The sequence below is a fragment of the Canis lupus genome, chromosome 13 (assembly GCF_011100685.1).
Source record: "Canis lupus familiaris isolate Mischka breed German Shepherd chromosome 13, alternate assembly UU_Cfam_GSD_1.0, whole genome shotgun sequence".
Classification (NCBI taxonomy): Eukaryota; Metazoa; Chordata; class Mammalia; order Carnivora; family Canidae; genus Canis; species Canis lupus.
In genome coordinates, this window is record NC_049234.1 from 30,410,107 (window position 1) to 30,432,702 (window position 22,596).

At 54.6% G+C, this 22,596-nt stretch overlaps 1 protein-coding gene across 12 annotated transcripts in view; it reads right to left on the reverse strand.

Annotated features, from left to right (window-relative positions):
• Positions 1-22,596, reverse strand: part of ST3GAL1 (ST3 beta-galactoside alpha-2,3-sialyltransferase 1) — a 97,254-nt gene that overhangs the window by 22,128 nt on the left and 52,530 nt on the right. For 4 of the 12 annotated variants that reach the window (XM_038555568.1, XM_038555566.1, XM_038555570.1 and 1 more), the window contains exon 3: positions 19,646-19,700. The exons of 1 other annotated variant lie outside the window; for it this stretch is intronic. The gene's annotated coding sequence lies outside the window, so the exon portion shown is untranslated. Of the gene's footprint in view, positions 1-1,175; positions 1,357-3,496; positions 3,649-13,530; positions 13,630-16,657; positions 16,813-19,645; positions 19,701-19,737; positions 19,888-22,596 lie in introns of those variants that run through there. 7 more of the 12 variants (XM_038555573.1, XM_038555572.1, XM_038555567.1 and 4 more) reach the window with 7 other exon arrangements.

Here is a 22,596-nt window from a genome sequence, read left to right on the forward strand (position 1 = left end):
AGGCCAGAGCACGTGTTTGGATCCCACCTCCCGGCAGAGGCTTCCGTGCTGGTATCAATTAGTGCTTTCCGAAGCCCTGGCATAAGCTGCAGTGGAAAAGCGAGAACACCCTTCCACCCCCTTCCCTGGCCCCAGGGAAGAAACAAGGAATGCGTGACTTTGCTGTGCTCCAGTAAGCGAAGCAGCCTGCGACACATGGGGGCGTGCCAGCCCGGCTCCCGGACATGGGACCTAAAGCCAAGATGCCAAGTGTGCAGTGAGGGAGGCCGGCCAACCCCCTCCTGGAAAAAAAAAAAAAAAAACAGGGTGTGGGGAGGACGCAGCTCCCCGTCCCACCTGCAGAGTGGCTGTCCTCTGCAGCCACACACTAGGGACAAGCCATTCCCTGTTTCTCGTGCTCTGCGGACACTGCACTTGTTACAGATGGAAGGTTCCACGGCCAGCCTGCATCGTGCAAGTCTATGGGTGCCAGCCTGCCAACAGCACTTGCTCACTTCGCATCTCCGTGCGACACTTTGGTAATTCTCCTGATACTTTTGACTTTTTCATTACTACATTTGCTAAGTAGTTTGCTAAGATGATCTGTGACCGGTGATTATGATGGGCTGAAAGCTCAGATGATGGTTAGCACTCTTCCGCAAAGAGGTATTTTCAAATTAAGGTATCTATCTTGATTCTTTTTTTTTTTTTTTAAGATTTCATTCATTTATTCATGAGAGACACAGAGAGAGAGGCAGAGACACAGGCAGAGGGAGGAGCAGGCTCCTTGCAGGAAGCCCGATGTGGGACTCGATCCCGGGACCCCGGGGTCATGCCCTGAGCCGAAGGCAGATGCTCAACCGCTGAGCCACCCAGGCATCCCTCCATCATGATTCTTAAAGATATAAAATGCTATTGCACATTGAATAGACTCCTATGGTATACATGCAACTCAGCACTGGGAAACCAGGAAATTCATTTGACTCACTGCGTTACCACCGCCACCTTCACCGCGGCGGTCTGGGACCCGGCCCACGCTATCTCCAAGGTACGCCTCTCCTGGAGGAGGCACCAGAGAATGCCAGTGACACACTAGCGGGGTGACCCACACGGTGTCGAAGCACGTTCGTGCCCTTTCAAGGACCCAGAACGTCAAGATTTCTCTAAAAGTGGGTCCCTAACAAAGATAAACCCACCTGGCAATGGGGAGACGCTGCTAATGACCAGCCACTGACAGATGAGGCGTTTGAAATGCTTGGAACACCAGGTGGGTGAACAGTACGGGTTTCTGAAAGTGTAGTTCATGCCTGTCCAAGTGCACGCTTCTCCCCAGGCTGGGATGCCCTCCTCGGCCTCTGCACGAGGGTTGCTGGTAACATCAGCACGTCTAATGAAGAGGGGCTGCAACCGTCCTCCGTGTGATCCTCACACCGACGGGGCAAAATGGATAATTATGCTTATTTCTCTGACGTAGGAAACTGCGGCTCAGAGAAGGCAAGTGACTTCTCTAAGGTCACACAGCAAGATGGTGACAGAGCCAGCACTCTGACCCAGGCTTCTGATTCCCTCTTCCAGATCTTTTTTTTTTTTTTAAGGATTTTATTTATTTGAGACAGAGAGCAAGAGAGAGAGAGCACAGCAACAGAGGGAGGGGCACAGGGAGAGGGAGAAGCAGACTCCCCACTGAGCAGGGAGCCCAATGTGTGATCCCGGGACCATGACCTGAGTCAAAGACAGACACCCAACCGACTGAGCCACCCAGGCTGTCTCTCCTGGATCTTTCTAGGTGCCGACACCCAACATGCTATTTCATTAATATCTGCTCTCATCTTCATTATCTTGTCATTTTCCTGTCATTCCTTTGGGCTTGAAATCTGTCATCTTAACAATTTCTTGAGGTGGATACTGCCCTGTTCACATCCTCCTTCGCTGTGTGAATTAAGGTATTACATTCATTTGAATTATTGTATTTTTCAGTTCTAGAATTTCCATATGAGCAAAATTTTTATAAGCGCTAGGTCATTGCAGCTGACATTCCCCATCTTGTCCATCTTCCTGCAAGTATTCATCACAGTTAAAGACGATGTCTGCACCTTGTGACGTTTGGATAACCTGTGGGTCTATTTCTATTGTCTATTTTCTCTCTTTATCTCTCTTGGATCACTTGGTTCTGTCTCCTGGCACGCCTGGTAATGGTGCATACTGTGTGTGCCAAAAGCACAGAGGCTCTGGAGCGAGCCGTCCTTACTCAGAGGGGAACGCGTGCCTCCTGGTGGGCAGGTAGGGCACAGGCACGTTACTTTGATCCAGGTGGTGACCGGGATTGACTGGGGCCACGCTTCAGTGTTCACAGTGACTGGTTCTTTCTGGCTTGCCCCCACTTACAGCCCTTCTCAAAGGGTAGCTGGGATGCCCACCAAGGCGCCTCCTCCTTGCATGCTCTCAGCTCCCGATTCCTGCCTCCCCTGCACCGTGAGGTTATCAAAAGCTGGGTCTGGCCTCTTCATCTCTCAGCTGCTATTCGCAGCTCGGTTTCTCAGGCTCTGCTCCCAAGCACCTGGAATACTGGCGAATGCTTCAGAAGGAAGAAGGGGTGCAGAATCATCCCTGTTTTCTCTGTGGTTCCCTTTGCTCTAGGTTCTTGGTTGCTTAGATTTGGGCTGACCTGGAGATCTTGAGTTCTATTTTTTTTTAAAGATTTTACCTATTTATTTGAGAGAGAGAGAGAGAGAGAGCACAAGCATGGAGAGGAGGAGAAGGAAAGGGAGAAGCAGACTCTTCGCTGAGCAGAGAGCTGGACACAGGGCTCAATCCCAGGACCCTGAGATCATGACATGAGCTGAAGGCAGATGCTTAACCACCTGAGCCACCTAGCTGCCCCCTGAGTTCTATTTTTAATTTTTATTTAATTTGCTTTATTCCCAGCCATGTGAGATGGCCCCACACCAAGCTGCTGTTCTCTGCTTGCTTCTGGAGCCTCCTACGAGTCAGCACATCCTTCAAGCAGGAAGGCAGCAGGAGTACCGGGGTCAGCCCATCCATCTCCCTCCTCCCAGGGATCTTCACCTCTCAAGTGCTAGCTGCCTTGGCTGTTCTCTTAATGCCTCCAAAGAGCTGGATTTCTAGCTCATTCAGCTTTAATAGTCCTTGCTAGGAGAAATGGTCCACAAGCCTCTGCCACTGCTGGAAGTGGAGGCCACAGTGCATTTCCTCTGCCTCTCTAGATGCCTGGTGCCTGGCACAGAGTCCTGGGTGTGTTAGGAGCTTGGAAAAATCTGGAGAAGAGGGCGGGGCCCAGAGAAGCCCCAGAGGTGCCATGCAAATCAAATCTCTTCACACCAAGCCAAGCGAGCAGATGGTGGGAGGGAAGGCAGCAAATCAACAGGCAGAGGGCCGCAGCTGCAGCCCTTGGTCTGCCACCAGCTCCCCGCCCCCGGCTCCATCTGCTTTCACTTTGCCTCAACACACACACCAGCTTCAGGACACACAGCGAGGACGACTTCCCAGCTCAACGTACCCCGAGAACATGATGAGTAGTTACGGGGATTTAGCATCCATGAGCCTTCCTTCCGATCATTGAAAACCGGGTCCCACGATGTCCTGGCTGCTTCACATGGTGGCCCAGGGTGGCACGGAATCAGAACGGACTGGTCAAGGGCTCCAGGCTTTCTAGCAAAGAAGATCCATTCTTCCCTGAACTGCTCTCCAGCCCTGGCCTGTTCACCGGACACCTGGAACCCACCTAATCTGCTTCTATGAGGCACCTGCTAGTGGGTCACGGTCAACAGTTGTCAGAAGACCCGGGTTCAAGTCCCAATTCCTCCCATTTCTGGCTCTGTGCTCATGGGAAAGGTGCTTCATTGCTCTGATACTGGCTCCTGAATCCAAGAAGTGGGACTACTAGGGTCCACACGGAGGGTTGTGGTGGGTTAAAAAGATCTGCACAGAAGCGACCGGCCAATCTTTGGCACAGAGTTGGCCCATTATAAATGTCAATTCTCTGTCCTCTCCAAGGTCCAGGCCCTCATTAAAAAAAAAAATCCAGCAGAACCCCTGACTTGCCTTCCTAGTAATTATTTAAAAGAACAAATGAGGGGCATCTAGGTGGCTCCGTCGGTTGAGGGTCTGCCTTCAACTTGGGTCACCATCCCACAGTCCTTGGATGGAGTCCCACATCGGGCTCCCTGCTCAGCGGGGAGTCTGCTTCTCCCTCTGCCTCTGTCCCCCCACCCCCTACCACCTGTGCTCTCCCTCTAGCTCTGCTTTCTCTCAAATACATAAATAAAATCTTAAAAAAAAAAGAACACATGAAATCAGACATGAAAGAACCACCGAGGGGTGTTATGAAAATGATGATCCCAACTTGTTCCATTACCTGCTTCCATCCCTTGAGGGACTGGACTGCTTCTGGTACTACTGGCCATGACCTCTGAGAGCCTGCAGGTCAAGTGGCCCAAATTCTCTGTGCAAAGGTTAGTGCTCAGAGTATCAACCTTGCCTGCACATGAGCGCAGTAGGGCATCCTCCTGTTTCTTGCTGCTTCCAAGGCCTCCTGGGCTGGATAGTCTACTGGAGCGAGGACTCTTCCCTCCCTCTTCTGTGACTTCTCCTCTACGTTAGGGTCTAAAAGTCTGGAATCCACATGTCCCAGCTTCCCCTGCCCTTAGGGCTCTGGAGCCAATAATCGATGGACAGCCAAAAGGGAGGCAGGGCTGTCCTTCCCACGGCGGTGGAGGCGGTGGCATGGTCAGAGCATCAGACCCAGAACCACCCGCCTCCCTCACCTTTGGGCTGGCTTTTGCACTTGGCTTCCTGTAATTTCCTGGCCTCTGGACCTCGGCCTCCAGCAGTAGGATAAGGACTCCCCTCCTGCCACCTTTCCAACAACTTTGCAAGCACCAGATGCCCTGAATCCAATCCTGCTGCTTAAAGTTTCTGCCTCAGTTTCTTTGTCCACAGCATGTGGATAAGAAGGGGACCTACCTCCCTGGGTTGGAGCAAGAAAAACATGAGGCCATGGAAGTCAAGTGTGTGGAGCAGAACTTGGCACATCCCAAGTGCTCCCTAAGCATTATTACTGCAGTGGGTTCTGTTTTCTCACATGGAGCCCAACACCTTCACCCTTACCTTTCAGCCCTATTTCTTTTTCTTTCTTTCTTTCTTTTTTTTTTTTTTTTTTTAGAATTTATTTATTTATTCATGAGAGACCCAGAGAGAGAAGCAGAGACATAGGCAGAGGGAGAAGCAGGCTCCATGCTGGGAGCCTGATGTGGGACCCAGGACCCCAGAATCACAACCTGAGCCAAAGGTGGACACTCAATCCCTGAGCCACCCAGGGGCCCCTCAGCCCCATTTCTTCTGGCAGATGTAGAGGTTGAGCTCAGAGAGGGGAAATGACTTGTTCACTGACAAGAGATGGGGCGCCAGCGTTGAGAGGAGGCCCAGGCCTCAGATTCCAAGACGTGCCTGGCTCTGTTCACGCAGCTGCCCCTGGCGTGGCTATTTGCACGCTCGCTTCCCATGGAAGGAGCTCAGGAGGCGTCTGAGCCTACACAGAGCAAGAGCCAGCAGAGGCCGAGGTGGAGAGGTCTGGGAGCTGGTCCAGCTGCTGCAGCCAGGGGTGAGGCCCTGCAGAACAATCCGAGGGCCGGGAGCCCCTGGCAGTGTGATCCCGGGGATGGTACGTGGGCCGCCTGAGCCTCGAGTCCCTGGTCTGTATAAATATGGGGTCGAAACCACCCTTGCCCCTGAGGTGGCTGTAGGGCTGTAGTTACTCCATTAACAGTAAGTAGTAGGGTGTTCTCTCTGGCAGGCCCTATTCTAAGCAGTCGATCCAGTTGCCAGAGCCCCACGACAGGTACCGGGGATCACCTCCATCTTTCAGAGGCAGGAACAGAGGCCCCATCGAGTTCCCTGTCCGAGACCCTCTGCTGGCAGGTTATGAAGAGGGGTTGCAGGTGAGACAGAGGCCAGAGAGTGGTGTCCAGGGGCCCGCCCTGCCCTGAGCCTGGCATCTGAACTGCAGGAGAGGTGAGGAGCCCCACTGGCCAGTACTGATGGGATCAGCAGGGGCCCCAGCTCAGGCCCTCCCTGCTTGTCTGGCTCGGTCCCCAGTGGGCTCCCTCCAGCTCAGCTCCACCCACTCTGAGTCAACCACAAAGCTGGCAGCCGTATCCCCATGGCCCAGCCCAGACCTGGACGCCCTCAGTGCCTCACTGCTCCCCAGGAGTGGGGGTGGGGAGACAGGCCAGCCATGCTGCAATTGGACCCTGTTCCCAGACCAAAACATCACCCAAGAGAAACCCAGCCATGGTGAGGTGAGGCCTGAGAGGAGGTCCCCAGGCCGTAGGGTAAATAGGGGTGACAGGCTCCCCTGACACTGCAGAGTGGGGAGCAGCAGCTTCTCTCCTCCCAGAGTAAATATTGGGTTTCTGATTAACCCAGCCAGCAGGTGTGCTGACCCTGGGGCCTCGCTCCTTCCTGAGCCTCCCAGGGGACAGGGGACGAAGGACACAGCCCCCACGCGGGGGCGGCAACGCCGCGATTGGCAGTGACACGGAGCCACCTCAGGACTTTAGGTCAGTCCGCATCTCTGGGCCTCCTCTACAATGAGACGACAATGCCAGCCTGTGCTCACCCTAGACTCAGTTACGAGGAAAAAATTTGGGACGCCTGGGTGGCCCAGCAGCTGAGCGTCTGCCTTTGGTTCAGGGCGTGACCCCAGGGTCCTGGGATTGAGTCCTACATCGGGCTCCCTGCAAGAAGCGTTTCTCCCTCTGCCTGTGTCTCTGCCTCTCTGTGTGTGTCTCTTGTTAATAAATAAATAAAAACTTAAAAAAAGAGAGAGAGAGAGAGAGAGAAAAAATTAATGCATACGTGGTTAGCACGGACGGTCACTTTCCAAACAGACTATAACATGTAGCCTCCACGTTATAAAAATGTCACCTAGAATACTGAATATATATAATATGCATGAGAATCAGTGCTGAGGGTTTGTGGATATAGAAAGTGTCCAGAACGATCCTGACCTTCAGGAAATGAGAGCTGTTATCGACATTAATATTGGGGAAATTTCACCTCGCCCCGGCCTCAGCGTACATCTGAGAAACTAGGAAGCATGTGTATGCATTGGGGGGTAGGGGCAGGGTTCAGAATGAAGGCGAGGCCTGTGCGAAGCAGAACACTTGTCAGGCGCAGTTACCGTGCACCAGATGGACACCTCACTCTGATTTGCACCCCGCCACTCCCGCCACGGATTCTCTCTCCCTTTGATTCTCTTACACAACGATTACGGGGCACCTGCTGTGCAGCAGCCGCTCTGTCAAGCACTGCACAAAACAACAGTTAGAGAAAGTAGATGACCTTCACCCTTGCCCTCAGGAAACTTAACCTAACAGAGTGGGGGCAGAGGCTGAGATGATTCAGGAATCACACGAAGAATTAAGAAAGGCTGAGATGGATCACATCCATGAGTCGACTCAGCTCGGCCATGGCACCCGGATGCTTGGTCAAACGCTAGTCTAGGTGTGGCCGTGAAGGCATTTTTATAGATGTGGTTGCCATGAAGTAAAGGAGATTATCCTCCAAAATGTGGGTGGGCCTCATCTAATCAGTTGAAGGCCCTAGGAGCGAAGGAAACAGAGGCTTCCAGGAGAGGGAATTTTATCTCAGCACCGTAACAGAGAAATCTAATCCTGCCTGAGTCTACAGCCTGCCATCCAGCCCTATGGATTTTGAAGTTGCCAGTCCCACAACACTTAAGCCAATTCCTGAATATGTGTACGCCTATTCTGTAGGGTCTGTTTCCCTCAAGAACCCTGACTGATAACGGCCACCTGCAGTGCCACAGGGAAGTGGGCATGGGCTGCAGCTGGCAAGTGTCCCCAGGAAGTGGTAATGGCCTGAGGTCTGCACGACAGATGGGTCACGGGGCAGAAAAGATGAGCCTCCGGGCCAGCTGCTGGTGCAAAAAAGGTCTGTGGGGGAAGAGTGGGTGAGTCCGAAGGAACTGAAAGAGAGAAGGCCAAGCCCAGCAGAACCCCAGAGAGAAAGATGCAAAATGGAGCTGGAGGGCGGGCTGGGCCACACCCTGGGGGCCACAGCAAGCCCCTGGCAGGGTATGACATGGTGAGGTTTCCAAGTCAGGCTAAGGGAGGTCATGGCCTGCCTGGGCCACGCTGCTGGGATGCATAGTCAGGGCCCCCAGAAGGGCACCTCCCACGGCGCCACCTCTCCTGGCCCTGCTGTCGAGGAGCCCTGAACGTGTGCACCCGAGCCTTCCTGGGGGGGGCGGGGGTGTTCAGGCGGGGAGCTGGGCATCTGGGCTTTCCCTCTGTCTTTCCCGCCTTGCTCCGTGTCCCGGGCTGACCCTAGGGCCTGCATCAATGGGCTCCCACCCCGGGGGGCTTGCGGTGGGTGTGGCCCATGGGAACGCAGGTGGGAGACTGGAGAGAAAGGGGACAGAGGCTGGGGGCTCCCACCTGTCCCTGCATACACTGGTCAGTCCCAGGGTCTTAGTGACATCTCTGACCTCATCCTCTCACCTAATTAGCCCTAGGGCTAGAGACACTCACGATTTCCATCCCCAGGGATGGGCTGGTCCCCACAGTTTCTCTACCCCACCCTCAGGCCCACCTGGAGCACACCACCTGCATCCTGCCGAGGGGCATAGGTGGCCTGTGGGCCCCTCCTGTTGCAGGCAGCAGGCCTGGAGGTGTGCCCTGTACCTCTAGGAACAGCCCTGGCAGGCTCCGGCGATTCCCATGAAGAGCTGGTCCAGGCCAGCTGGATGCCCAGAGCCCTGGCTCCCCTCCCACCTCGGGGAGCTGATCTTTCTGGAATCTTCCCAACTGCTGCCCAGGAACTCACCCCTCAGGAGGTCTTCCACTGGGATGGTCTATGGCAGGGACAGAGCCAGAGGCTCCCCCCCTGGGCTCCCCTGGGGGTCCGGGCTCACCACCTTCCAGGTCCCAATAGGAGGCACTCTAATGAGCCCGAGCCCCGGACTCCCCGGGTGACAACCTCCAGCCGCCTCCCTGGCGCTGCCTCCTACAGGGCCGTGCAGCTGATGCAGGCGAGCCACCGGGCAAGGCCCCTGCAGCCCGTGGCTGCTCCAGGGGGTGACTGGGGCTGGCCCCCCACCCACTCCGGAGCCCCTCTCTGCCGCGGTTTCACCTGCCTCTCCCGTTACCGGCCCTCTGACTCCTGCTAGGCTTCGATATCAAGCTGTCAGAGACAATCCTTGTGGTTTTGCCAGCAGACAAAGGCGCATAGAGTATCTCTAACCAGCTCTGTGGCCACAGGTGGGGGCCCTTCCGTATCTGGGGATGGCTTTGCAGCCTCAACCGCCTCCCCATCTTATCCGTGCGGAGTCGGCCCATCCGGCAGTGTCAGTATCTGGGACGTTCTTGCGCAAGGTGCCCAGGGGATCTTCGGGGCAGGTACCCTTCATTCTGCTCTGAGGGGGGCGAGGTAGCTGGGCTCTGAGAGGAGGCTACACGGCTTCTTAGGGACTAGCCAGGGCGTGCAAGAGACGGTTCCAGGTCCTATGGGGAAGGTAATACTACCCATCCCATTCTATAGATGAGGCCCTAGGATACCTTCTCTAGGTCCCCACACCCAGGTTGTACTGAGAGATCGAGAGCCCCCTCCTTGCGCTCGACAATCTTCCTCTCCTTACCCCTGGTACCTCTTGCCTGCTTGCTTGCTTGCTGGAGGAGAAAGCAAAGATCCCCTGCAGCACCAGTAGTGAGGTTCAGAACAGGCGGCTTGGAGAAGCGCCCCCGACAAACATGATTAACCAGGATTAGGGTCATATGAGAAGCAGTGGATATATTTTCATATTTTGAGCTGCACAAAAGGAATTTTAATCCGCAAATCTTCTTATGTGTGTAGATTGAGCGGTGCTAGATTCAGAGTCTGAAGACAACCACCCGACACTCAAGGCGTGCAATGTGGTCAGGACTACATATGCACGTCCAGGCTGACACCTGTCCCCACCAGCCCCCACCAGAAAATAAAGGGGGACATTTCCCCAATTTGGGTGGTGCCGACGTCCTGGCAAAGGAAAGACTGTTCAGAGATCTGAGGCCCCACCCCAGCCCTGCCTTAGGGGTCTGTGGCTGGTTCTAAAGAGCTCCCAGGGAAGTGACAGGCTGGAGTCCTGGCTGGTCTGGAGTGAAGGTTTAGAAAGTTGGGGTAAGGTCTTCCCAGTCCCCCGACTTCCAAGGAGAGACTTTTTTTTTAACCCTAACCATTTATAGGGGCATCCAGAAGGCTCCTGAAGGCTCCCTGGTGACATCCAGCATGGGAATTCAGATTGCAGGATAAATGCAGAGGCTGACCCAGCTGCAGGAGCCCGGCAACCCCCAGAGTTTGGAGATGGGCAGGAGCCCCAGGCGACAAGCACGAGTCTGGCACAAATGATCCCAGAAACCAAGGGTTGAAGGGGTGTCGTGATGTCCAGTGGGGTCACTGGGGTACAGCTGTCCTGGCCTCGCCCCCCGGGAGCCCCTTCTCGGGAGAAGCAGAGGGCAGCTATCATCAGAAAGAGCCACCTGTTTACCTCCCAGCACACCTGAGCTCACCCTGGGGAGAGGAGGGACATCATGCCTCATTGACAAGGGACTTCCGAGCAGCTCTCTAGGAGGACCGGGAATGTAGGTGTCCTGAAGCAGATGGGCAAGACTCATGTCACAGGCCAGGCTGCTTCAGAGCAGTCGAAAACGGGGCAGCCCTGTGTGGCTCAGGGCAGGAAACACAAAAGCCCAGGGCAACTCGGGATAGTGGGGGGCCCAGCGAGGAGGGGCCAGAGGCCAGTGGTGACCCAACACGTGGGGCGAGGGTGTGGGAGGTGTCCCCAGAGCTGGGAGCAGCCAAGGGGACAGAATGAGATTCTAGTCTTGGCATCCAGAGCTGGGGAGTCCTGGAGAAATCCATGCCCAAGCGTGTGGGGAGAGGGCAGGGACATCTGTCCCCTAACATCCACAGCTGTGTGCCAGCACCCGGCGGGATGCTGCTTCTCCCGGGGGCTCATTCAATCATCACATCAGCTTTGCGAGGGGATGACACTTCATCTTGCATAGCGGCAGCCAAGGGCACACGCTCAAGGGCGCACAGCGAGGGATCCGGATCCCACCTCGGGTCAAAGCCTGTGCTGCGTGTGCTGTACCTTAAGTGGCGCCTATCCCCTGCGCCGTCGGTATTTGAAAGCAAATAGGGAGATGCTGGGACCTGGGAACGGCCAGCCAGCTCTGTCCCCTCGGCATCACTTCCTGCCCCATGTCGTTAGCCATCATGAAGACAGGCTCATCGTCTAGCACCTACTGGCCACATGGGCTCAGACAGGTTAGAGGACCTGCTCAGGGTCACTCGCCTGGTTAACAGCAGACGAATGCAGTCACCTCAGGCCTAGAGGCCATATGGTAAAGTGCAGAGCCACCGGGGTGGAGGGGGGAGGGCAGCTCCAAAGGCTCATCAGCTCTGTGACCCTGGACAAGCCCCCTGACCACACTGAGCCATCCCGGCCCCTTGCGCAAAACCGGAAAAGTCACAGCACGTGCCTTAGGAGTTCCGAGAGGGCAGCAGCAGGGAAGAGCTCTGGCCTCTGCAGGGGTCATCAGCCCATCCGATCCCTCCTCTGTATTTCTTTTTTAAGATTTTATTTATTTATTCATGAGAGACACAGAGAGAGAGAGAGAGAGAGGCAGAGACACAGGCAGAGGAAGAAGCAGGCTCCATGCAGGGAGCCTGATGTGGGACTCGAACCCCGGGTCCCCAGGATCAGGCCCTGGGCTGAAGGCTGCGCTAAACCGCTGAGCCACCCGGGATGTCCCTTCTCTAGCAGGCATTTCCCGTCACTGGCTTCACGCCCAGTCAGCTCTATTCCTGTTAACTCGTTGAATCCATTAATCTGCCCATTTTACGGATGGGAAAATGGAGGTCCGGGGAGGTTAAGCCACTTGGCCCAGGGTCTTACATTTTACAAGTGTAAAGCTCAAAGGTGATCCACGCAAGCGTACCCACAAAACCAGAGCATTTCATGCCAAGTATCTGCCCTTCAGGTGGTGGAGCCCATGGTCTCCCCTGGGGGTACGTCCACACCGGCAGGGGGACTGTCCCCACTCAACCCCACTCCCCCTGACCCCTGCAAGGTGCACACAATGGCTACTCACCCTCTATCCATGGAGAGGGCAGGGAGAGCTGGAGAGAGCAAAGGAGTGAGCCTTGCTGACCTGCAGGACAGGTGAATGCTCTGGAGGCTGGGGTGCCCCTGCTCCAGCAGAGCTGGTCCCCCAGTCGACAGTCAACACTGGGAGGCTTCCGCCCACCCCACGTGCGTCTCTGCTGAGCCCTGGGGGCAGGGGACTGCACGGCTTGGACCTTGTCCCCGGCTCCCCATCAAAGGGCCTCCCACGTGGGGCCCACAGCGCCTTTAGGGCACTTTCTTGTTCTGCCCACTTTGCTTTAAAACAGGTGGCCTCTTACCTCCTACAGCATGGCATGGCGGGGAGGGGTGGGCTTTGGAGAGGCTGGCTGCTATCCCTGGGGTCACAGAGAGACCAAGGCTAGACCAGGTGGCCTCGGGATGATGCTGGGTGGAGCACAGCATACTCAGGGACCGCGATCCGAGTGCCTGCCCTTACATTTTGCCAGCTGGGGGACCTCACCGGGGCTTCCCTGTCTCTGAGAGTTGTGGGCTGACGCCGGGACCTCCCGAGCATGTGTGTGAGGGATGCTGAGAGGAGCCACTGCTCCCACCAGCTGTATGGCCCCGGGTGGGACGAGGGACCAGATCTGGAGAGGGGATGTCCCACATGCTTCCTTTCACTGTTTTCTTGAGCCTTCTGGGGTCCTGACCCTTTGTGCCTTCTCCTCCCCTGCCCTAGTGAGTGACCAACAGCGTCCTTTACCAGGGGAGACGCTGGCGGGTAAATTCTGCATCGGTGGCTGTGCGTGTGCATTGTGCACCAGAGCTACTTATCAAACATTGCTATGTTCTGCAAGGAAAAGGAATAATCAAAAACCTAGAACGATGACCCATCGGGATGAGTTCGCCTCCTCTTGGCTGTGCGTTGCTTTGTTACGATTTCAACTGCACTTCTTTAGGATTTTGGCAGAGTTGTTTTGACCTCGGGGTGAGCTGGCTTCCCTCGAGGAGGCTGTGTCGGGATGGGTCAGGATGTCGCCATCGACATCTGTCATCCAGAAGCACTCGGACCCCAGCGGCTGGTGGGGGTCCCGAGTGCTGGGGACTTGGCGGTAAGAGCCTAAGGAGCAGCAGCTACGACACTGGACATTTGAACTTTAAATACCAAGAATGGTGAGGAGTTACTGGATGTTTTGTCCGGGCAGGTCTCCCCTTTGCTGACCTAAATCACTCTCCAGAGATCTTGAGACCCTCGCTCCGGCCTTGGCCAGGCCGTTCCCAGGTGGCAGTGGCATTAAACCCCTCAGCAGTCTCCGGTGGAGAAGGACACCGGTTTCGGCCTTGGCGAGGCTCGACCCTGTGGGCAGTGGTGCAGGCCGCGTGACAGTCCCCAGGGCACTAACCTTCGGAGCAGCCCGCCTCACTTGGCAACGCCCGCTGGCTAGGCAGGTGCCCCAGCATCCAGGGACCTAAGCCGGCAGCTTCTACTTAGAAAGGACCAACTAAAAAAAAAAAAAAAAAAAGACCAAATCTGCAGATAAGCAGCTCATAGAAAGGTACACAGACCTTGACTACATTTGGGCTTTCCTCCTTTCATCACCCTTCTACCTGGAAGCGTAATCGATCATCGGCTCGGAGCACGTTATTCCTTTACTGGCTTATTAAAAGACATTATTCTATAGACTACTGGGTTGCGAAATATTACTATTATAAATTATCATTCCCGCCGTGAACCTGTGCTAAATTATTGGCAAAGACCATCTCAGTCTCTGAGCGTAATTTGCCTCGAATAAAATGTTCTTGCTAATGCAGATAAGAAGCACACGGTCTTCAGATTCAACTTCCATTCACGAGGCTCACAGAGTACGCCCGGCTGCTCATTTTCTCCCCATCTGACAGGTAGGCCGAGAGAGAGATGAGGCCTTCAGATAAGCCATGACCTGACCCGGCCCCAGGAACCTTCCCTCCTTGCTGTTTCCAGAGCTCAGGATCTGCAACTGTCGTCTTGCCCCAAATTTACATTTTACAAGTGTAAAGCTCAAAGGTGATCCACGCAAGCGCACCCACAACAGTCCCTTGTCTACACCCAGGAGCCTCACCGAGTCAGCCGGGATCCTCAAAACAGGCTAGCTTCTCAGTTAGCAAGAGGGGGACTGGATAAACTCAAAGCCCGGACCGTACATGCCCTCCAGACCCTCCACGCCCCTCTCTGCTCATGCCTCTCACTGCCCAAAAGTCTCCACCGAGCATAAAATCCAAGGCTCTTGCCACAGCCTGCAGGATCCTACTAGAGCTGGTCCTTGCCTACTTTCCGACTCCACTCTCCACGCCTTTTGTTCGCTCACTTGACCTACCAGCCCGTGCCCTCCCGCAAGATGGCAAGCACGGGACCTGTGCCCAGGCTGTGTGCCCTGCCCAGTGCTCCTCCCAGATAGGAGGCTATCCATCACTTAAGTCAGGATGCTGGGTCCCACGTCAGCTCCCGGGAGAGACTATCCCTCCACCCTCTGCATCCCTGAATCATGATGTCTATCACACTAAGCATTTCACCTGCCTTTTCCCAAGGTTATATCCTTATAGACAGCTGAAAAGATTCTCCATGCACCTAGGTCCCTTGAGCTCAGACTCTATTTTGTTCCCTACCGTGTTTCTAGAACAGTGATCTTACATAATCTCGAATAATCACCTGAAAGGTGGGTACTAACCCACCTTACAGGTAGTAAAACTGAGGCTAAATGCCGTTGAGCAATTGCAATTTGCCTGATCTCACGATTCACAGGTGATAGACCTAGGATTCAAATCTAGACATTTTTAGTGCCTCCCTATTGTCGAGAGACACCATTCCATGGGTCTCTTGCATTCCTACGTGTCTTATTTGGCACTAAGAAATCTAAGACCTTGACTGTCTTTTATCTGGATCATTCTTTTTTTTTTTAAGATTTTATTTATTTATTCATGAGACACACACACACACACACACACACACACAGAGAGGCAGAGACACAGGCAGAGGGAGAAGCAGGCTCCATGCAGGGAGCCTGATGTGGGACTCGATCCCGGGACTCCAGGATCACTCCCCAGGCCGAAGGCAGGCGCAAACCACTGAGCAACCCAGGGATCCCAATCTGGATCATTCTTCAGAGCTGCATCTACAGCCACCGGTCGCAAGGCACGAGGTCACGTCTTCCTCTGGGACTAAAAGAGGGCTCGTTTACTGTTTGCTACCAAAGGCTGAATTTTATCATCAGCAAAATGTCCTTGGGGATGGAGTGACGTTCTGGCTCCCATGTCCCCCAGCTGATGAAGTCCAAGTCTCCAGTGCCACCTGCCCAGGAACACTTCCCTGGTTCCCTCCCCTTCCTGCTCCCCCACTCCTCCACCCCCCACCACCCAAATTCATGTGAGACAAGGATGTACTAGAAGGAAGGCAGTAAAAGAAAATTCGATTGGATCAAAGAAGGCCAAGCCAATGACCCTGGGGCAGACATCACAGAAAGGAGAAAACACGAGAGAGGCGAAATGTCTGAACGTCTACATTTTGGCAACCTTGAGAGTCCACTGGGCCGTGAACTCTCTGGAGTTCGAGCCAATGAAGCAAGTGGTCAGACTGAACCTGACCTGCCACTGGGAGCACAGACCGCGTCTCGTTTAGTTCAAGGTCTCTGGGACTGTGCCCGCATGGGGACCCGCCTCGTGGGGAGACGGACGGAGGCTGAGCCGATGATGCTGACTCACGGTGGGCCTGCTGGTCGACCCCCACGCTACTCACTCGGGGGGTGGCAGGAGGGCCCGGGCTGCCTCCTCCAGGGGGGCTCTTCGGAGTGTTCCTTTTGGGAAACATTCAAGGGGTTCACAGGCCAGTGACCAAGCAGAACTGCTTTCTGATTATTCTTTTTCCAGCTGAATGAGATTCAGTTCATGGAACCCTTCTGGGCCCCAAGGAAAGGGGGACATTCCTCCGCTCCTGGAAATGAATTGCTGGCTCCACCGCCACAAGAACCCAGATCAGGGAGGAGAGGCTGAGAGAGGAGGACTGCTGGAGGCTCTTAACTGAGAGCCTGAGGCAGGACCGCAGAGGTCGCGCCCCCCCTATCCCTCTGCTGAGAGACCCCCGGGCCTACAAAATCAAAGGGGAGCTGCCTGAAGGCTCTGTCCCAGCACCTGGCTGCTGCCTGCCTCCGAGGCAGAGGCTGGTGGCATTTCAGGATCACAGAGGAACGCGGGGAGGACCATACGTCTCTGCTTCCTCTTCCAGGCAGGGAAACCAAGGCTCAGGGAGGGGATGCGACCTGCCCAAGGTTGTGCATGAGTCTGTGGGGGCGCGCAAGCCTAGAACCTGGGGTCCAGAACTCTCCAGACACGTCCCTTCCAGCACACCTGGCCCATGAACGGCCCCAGCAGGTGCCAGACAGGCATCAGTATCAACACAGACGGCACAAGTGGCCCCCCCGCCCCCGCCGCCCCCTCAGGGCAGGACACGTGACTACCTCTGCCCCTCCCCCACCCTCACCTCCCCACCTCCACCCCTACCTCCAGCAGGTGCTACTTGCTGGACTTCCCCCTCCCGAGGTCAGTGCAAGGTCAGTGGTACAGCGCCAGCCCCAGTTCTTGCTCTATTTCTGTAGTTCTGGAATCCAGGCTCTGCCCGGCTTGGAAGGACAAGCCTGAAGTAATGGACCAGAGTCCTGGTTTGAGAAAAAATACATAGCAATAGGGAACTACTTCGAATGCAGAGGATTAAGGAACAAGACAAGTAGCTTCCTATTCGACACACACCTGCCTTCTGCCCCATTCAGTTCTGTTCCATTTTCCTTGCCACACAGCCAAGACCACCTGTCTCACCCCTGCAGACACTGGGAGGGTGACAGATGGAGGAGGCAGCAGAGACTGGTAGCTATGCCGGCCCCAGGGCTTTTGCACACGCCGTGCCCCCTGCCTAGAATGTTCTTACCCTAGAATCCGCACGGCGTGCTCCCTGGCTGTATTCAGGGCTCTGCCCAAATGCCCTCTTTGGAGGGGCCTTCCCCGATCACCCTAAAATAGCATCACTGCCCCCTTTGCCCAGCTGCATTTCCCACAACAGACTTAATCGCGAAATGACACTTCACCATGTACAGAACTCCTTTGTTTGTCTGTCTCCCCGCACCAGGTGAGCAGGGACTTTTCACCCGGGTCCCTTACTGCCATGTCCCCCGTGCTGGGAACAACAGTGGTTCTCAACAACATGTGCGGGCCGGAGGCAGGGTGAAAAGTGCTCAGAGCTCAGAAAGCAGAGGTTCGTCTGGGTTTGTGCCTTGTGTGTCTGTCGGGGCTGAGGGAGGTCCTTGGTCGTTCCTGGGCCTCAATGTCCTCATATGGAAAATGGGAGGGGGCAGCCCTGGTGGCGCAGCGGTTTAGCGCCGCCTGCAGCCAAGGGCGTGATCCTGGAGACCCTGGATCGAGTCCCACATCAGGCTCTCTGCGTGGAGCCTCCTTCTCCCTCTGCCTGTGTTTCTGCCCCTCTCTCTCTCTGCATCTCTATAAAAAAATAAAGTTTAAAAAAAAAAAAGAAAATGGGAGGGTGACAGTGACCACCTCAAAGCAGCCCTGTCCACGGGCGACCCAGGGCAGTGTCCAGCTCCGGGCAGGTGCCCTCCCAACCCGGGGCCGTGTGCTGGAGGCCTGCCTGCCCCTGAGCGAGCACACCCTCTGGAGGGGAAGACAGGGCTCGGCCTACAGACTTCCTTTGGCTTTTGCAAAAACGACAAAACCAAAAATACTACAAAACCACACGGTGCATTTGTGCAGCCACGGAGGGCGGTGGCAAGGAAGCAGAGTCCTGCCTCCTGGGGTCCTCTGTGGCTGAGGCAGGATGTGGGGCCTACAGCACATGACGGGGGCACCTGGCTCTGCTGTGGGGCCCGCAGGCCCGCTTCCCAGAGGACCGGGAGCCTCGGAGTGACCTCTAGGGAATCGTGGAATGTCAGCCATGGGGGCGGAGGGGCTCATCCCTCACTCCCCATCCCCCCCAGCCCCCCAGAGGTGTGTGTGTGCAGCTCTGGGTTTGTCCCGACCAGACCAGCGTGGGATCGTTTATCAAATACCACCCTTCTCGGTTCCCCACCCTGATGCCTTTTCTTTGTCAACTCAGGAGCAGGAGCAACTGTATGACATTCATCAAATCATCAAAATCTCACTGCTGCTCTGGCCTGGAAACCACAGCTGAGGATCCCACTGTATGTATGGACGGACAAACTGAGGCTCAGCAAGGGAAGGCACTTACCTCCCCCCACCAAAAAAAAAAAATTCACACACTAGCTAGAAACTAGCTAGTTAAACAGCTTTTCCGGGTGAGTGGGGGTGGGAACCCCCTAGTCCAGCTGCTGGATCCCCTCACTCCCTCAAAGAGGGTTTGCAAATCAAAGTCACGCCCACTTCCACCCCCACTCCAGAGTTTTCTCTGAGGACTCAGGAGACCAAATCAGGCAGTTCATCTGCGGTCATGTTACTAAGTGGGGCTTGTTCATTCTCAAAGCTTTTTCAGAAACAGGTTCTAGGAAATCTTCTAAAAACAAGAGAGTGGGTTTCAAGGAAGAGAGGAGGAGACGGGCACCCCTAGTGATGGGAGGGAGGGGACGTGAGAAGCAGCGGGACCAGGAGAGAACAGATCCGGTCAGAGCCACAGTGAGGACCTGGAAAAGGCTTGGAGGGGGAGAGGGTGAGCCCCTGGCGGGGCCCTAACAGGATGTGGGACATCGGGGGCCCTAACAGGATGTGGGCATCGGGGGCCTGCTTGGTGTCAGCCCAGGCTGGACGCCCCCTCCACCCCCCACCCCCCGCGCCCTCCTTCCCACCACGAAGTCCAGTGTCCTACTTTCTGAATCACAAAGACACAACCACCGTCGAAATAATCTATCTGGATGGTCTGCACAGAAGCGGAATGTTAGACATGCTTTAGGGTCAGGCACGGAACGCACTCCCTGTGCTGTCTGTGCCAGTGACCTGTTGATGCCCTTGAATATAGCAAAAAGGGAAAACACTGGGTTAACCAGAACTTTCTGATGATTAGAGGAACCTCTCATTTCCTGAACACTGCCCGGCAGCATGGGGTTTAGAAAGGACAGCTCTCAGGACACCTGGGTGGCTCAGTAGGTTAAGCGTCTGCATTTGGCTCAGGTCATGATGGCAGGGTCCTGGGATGGAGTTCCGAGTCGGGCCCCCTGCTCCGTGAGGAGTCTGCTTCTCCCTCTGTCCCTCCCTCCACTCATGCTCTCTCTCTCTCTCAAATAAATAGATAAAATCTAAAAAAAAAAGAAAGGACCACCTTGGAAACATCCTGTATGTCTGGAAAGCCTACTGTGTCCTGAGTCCTGCAGGAGGCACAGCGAGAGACACAATAACCGGGTCACAGGCCTCCCACACTGGGGCGGTGGAGGAACAACCATTCCGATACAGCTGAAGGCAGAGAAAGCAAGCAATTAAAAGCACAGGTTCCGGAGCCACAGAGAGCAGGGTTCAAATCCCAGCTTTGCCACTTACCAGTGGTGCAACCTCGGGGGAGTTCCTTAACCTCTCTGAGACTCAGTTTCTTCATCTGAAAAATTAAAAAAATAATAATAATTCAGACTCACCGCAGGGAAAAGGCATGAGGGTCTCTCCAGAGAGTGCTGGCGACATCCTCAGCTCACAGGCACAGAGTGAATGTGAAGTGCTATTTTGATGGCAGGGCCCTGTTGGGCCCCCGGCGTCGGGAGAGGACAGCGGTCGCCTTCAGAGCGCGGGGCCGGCGGCAGGGGAACCCAGTGGCAGGGCTCAGTGCTCCAAACCGTTAAGTGAAAGCATGCACCATCCTGCCTCCTCTCCGAGACCACTTCCTGCCTTAGATCAAGGCCCAGGGGTTGGCGTGCACTCATCCGGTGACCTCTTGGGCTCCTGGCAGGGTTAGTCACTCTACACATACACCGTTGACGGCTGCCCCAGCCTCCCATCGCAACAGGAAGGAAACTGAGGCTCATGCAGGGTGGCCTGGTGGGGCCACAGGAGTGGTGGGCACAGAGCAGAGCTGGAAACCATCCTTCCCCCACAACAGAGGACAGAGGACTTTTCGGGTGCTCCTGCAATGGACCTGGTGGCAAGTCCCAGATCACATGGAGGTGGGGGGGGGGTCTGATTCTGGAATATTCTAACTGGCAGGAATCTGACAGCTGGGCATTTTGGGAAGGGAGAGGTGACTTGAATCTGAGATTTAGGGAGGTGTTATTATTGTTTGAGCTTTTTTTTTCTAGATGCTGACACAGGGGCGGGCCCTTCCTAAACAGTCATAAGGACGGAAGAAAACACCCCCACTCTGCTGTGGGATGAATAATAATCCCCCGCTTGCAGCCGATGCAGCCACATGCCTGTTGTCTTGGCTCTTGTCACCTGTGAGGCATGCAAAATGCTTTCCCTCTGGGAGTGGGGATGAAGAGAACTTTCTGTAGCGTTCCAATTTTAGTTATGTGCACTGCCAAGGCAAGCAAGAAGAGAACTTTCTGAATAGTCGAGACCACCTGGGCTCCTTTCTCTCCCCCTCACCTGAGCACACCTGCTCCCATGGACCTGAGCCCGCTGACCTCTGCACGTCAATAATGGATGACCCAGAGGCCCATGGATGTTAATATTACATAGCAGCCGCCCCAGCCAGCAGGAGGGAGTGGGTGCCTAGGACAGGCTGGCTTGCCTCTTACTCTCCATGGAAGTAACACAAAAGGAGAAATTTTTTAAAAGTATAAGAAGGTTTAATTAAAAGTAATTACTTTCCAGAATAAGCGGCATGTGTTGCTGGCACCCTCTGTCCCACCACATGCAGGGGAGCTTTGAGGGGAATGTGGTCCTGTGTAACTAACACTGGGTGAGCCTCAAGGCCGTTGAGGCAATGGCTGGAGACCACCAGCCTGTCACTCCTGGCTGTGTATCCTTCAGTGAGCCACTTACTGCACCCTGCCTCAGTTTCCTCATCTGTAAAGTAGGGAGAATGATAGTGCCTAGCTCCCCAGTTGCTGAGAAGATTAAGAAGGCCAACATATATAAAGTGTTTAAGGCATGCCTGGCAGGGTACTATTGCTCTCTAAGGGGTAAGGTGCCACCATCACCATCACTACCACCACCACCAGCAGCTTCAGAATCATCTCCATCTCCATCAACACTATCACCATAGCCAGTATCAGCAGCGCCAGCACCAACCGCACCAGCCGCACCAGCCCCAGCAGCAGGAGAGCAGCAGCAGCACCAGCAGCAGCGCGGAGCACCAGCACCAGCACCACCAGCAGAGCAGCAGCGCCAGCAAGAGCAGCGCCAGGACCAGCAGCAGCACAGCACCAGCACAAGCAGGACCAGCAGCAGCGGCAGGAGGACCAGCAGCACGGCGGCAGCAGCAGCAGCAGCAGCCCAGCAGCACCAGCAGCAGCGCGGAGCACCAGCACCACCACCACCAGCAGAGCAGCAGCGCCAGCAAGAGCAGCGCCAGGACCAGCAGCAGCACAGCACCATCACAATCATTACCATCATCATTGTCATTATCATTATCATCACGTCTTCATCATCATCATCATCATCCCATCATCACCTTCTTCACCACCATCATCATCTCCATCACCATCACCATCATCATCTCCATCTCCATCAACATTATCATCATATTATCACCATCATTATCATCTATCATCATCATCACCATCACTGTCATCATCACCATCATCATTGTCTGCTCTGGGCCAAGTACCACACATCTTATGGAAAGTCTCATTGCTCCCATTTCCCGGAGGAGGAAATCGAGCCTGTGAGAGTCAAAATGCACTAAATTATTCATCATGCCAATAATTAATTATCAGTGACCTGGGAAGAGGCTCAGAACTTGCACATGGTGCCATCTACCCTGACGCTGCTGAGCTGAGCTGAGTTGAACCACATTAGACTTTGAAAGAAGGGCTGTCCCCATGTCCCTTGATCTTTTTCTCCTTAGCTAGTAGATCCTAAGCAAGGCCAGATGCAAATTAGGAAGAAGAAACGTAGAGTTTGGGTTGTCACCACTGAATCCCAAGAGGTAGCTCTGAGCCTGGTGGTTCTGTCTCTGGCTACTCGAGATAAATACCCAGACTCATGAATAAGTCCCAAAAACGTTCCTGGATATAGGGCAGTAAGAGCGAGTTCTCCTAATGTCCTTCCACACCCAGCCCTGTCATGCAGGGTCATTGTGGTGCTTTATTGGTGGGAGACAGTATTTCTGGGAGGGGTTCGGAGAATTACAACTGCCACTTTGAAGTTTACAACAGCATCTTTGTAAAAAAGAATCCGAGTCTATTTTGGTCCTGAAGATTGCCCAGTTACCCTGGTGTAGCCACAAAAGGCTGTACGAAAATGCAATCTGATGAGATTTTGCTGGCAAAATCTTTGGCCTTTTTCTTTAAAAAAAAAAAAAATTCAGTGTAGTTAATATACAGTGTTACATTAGT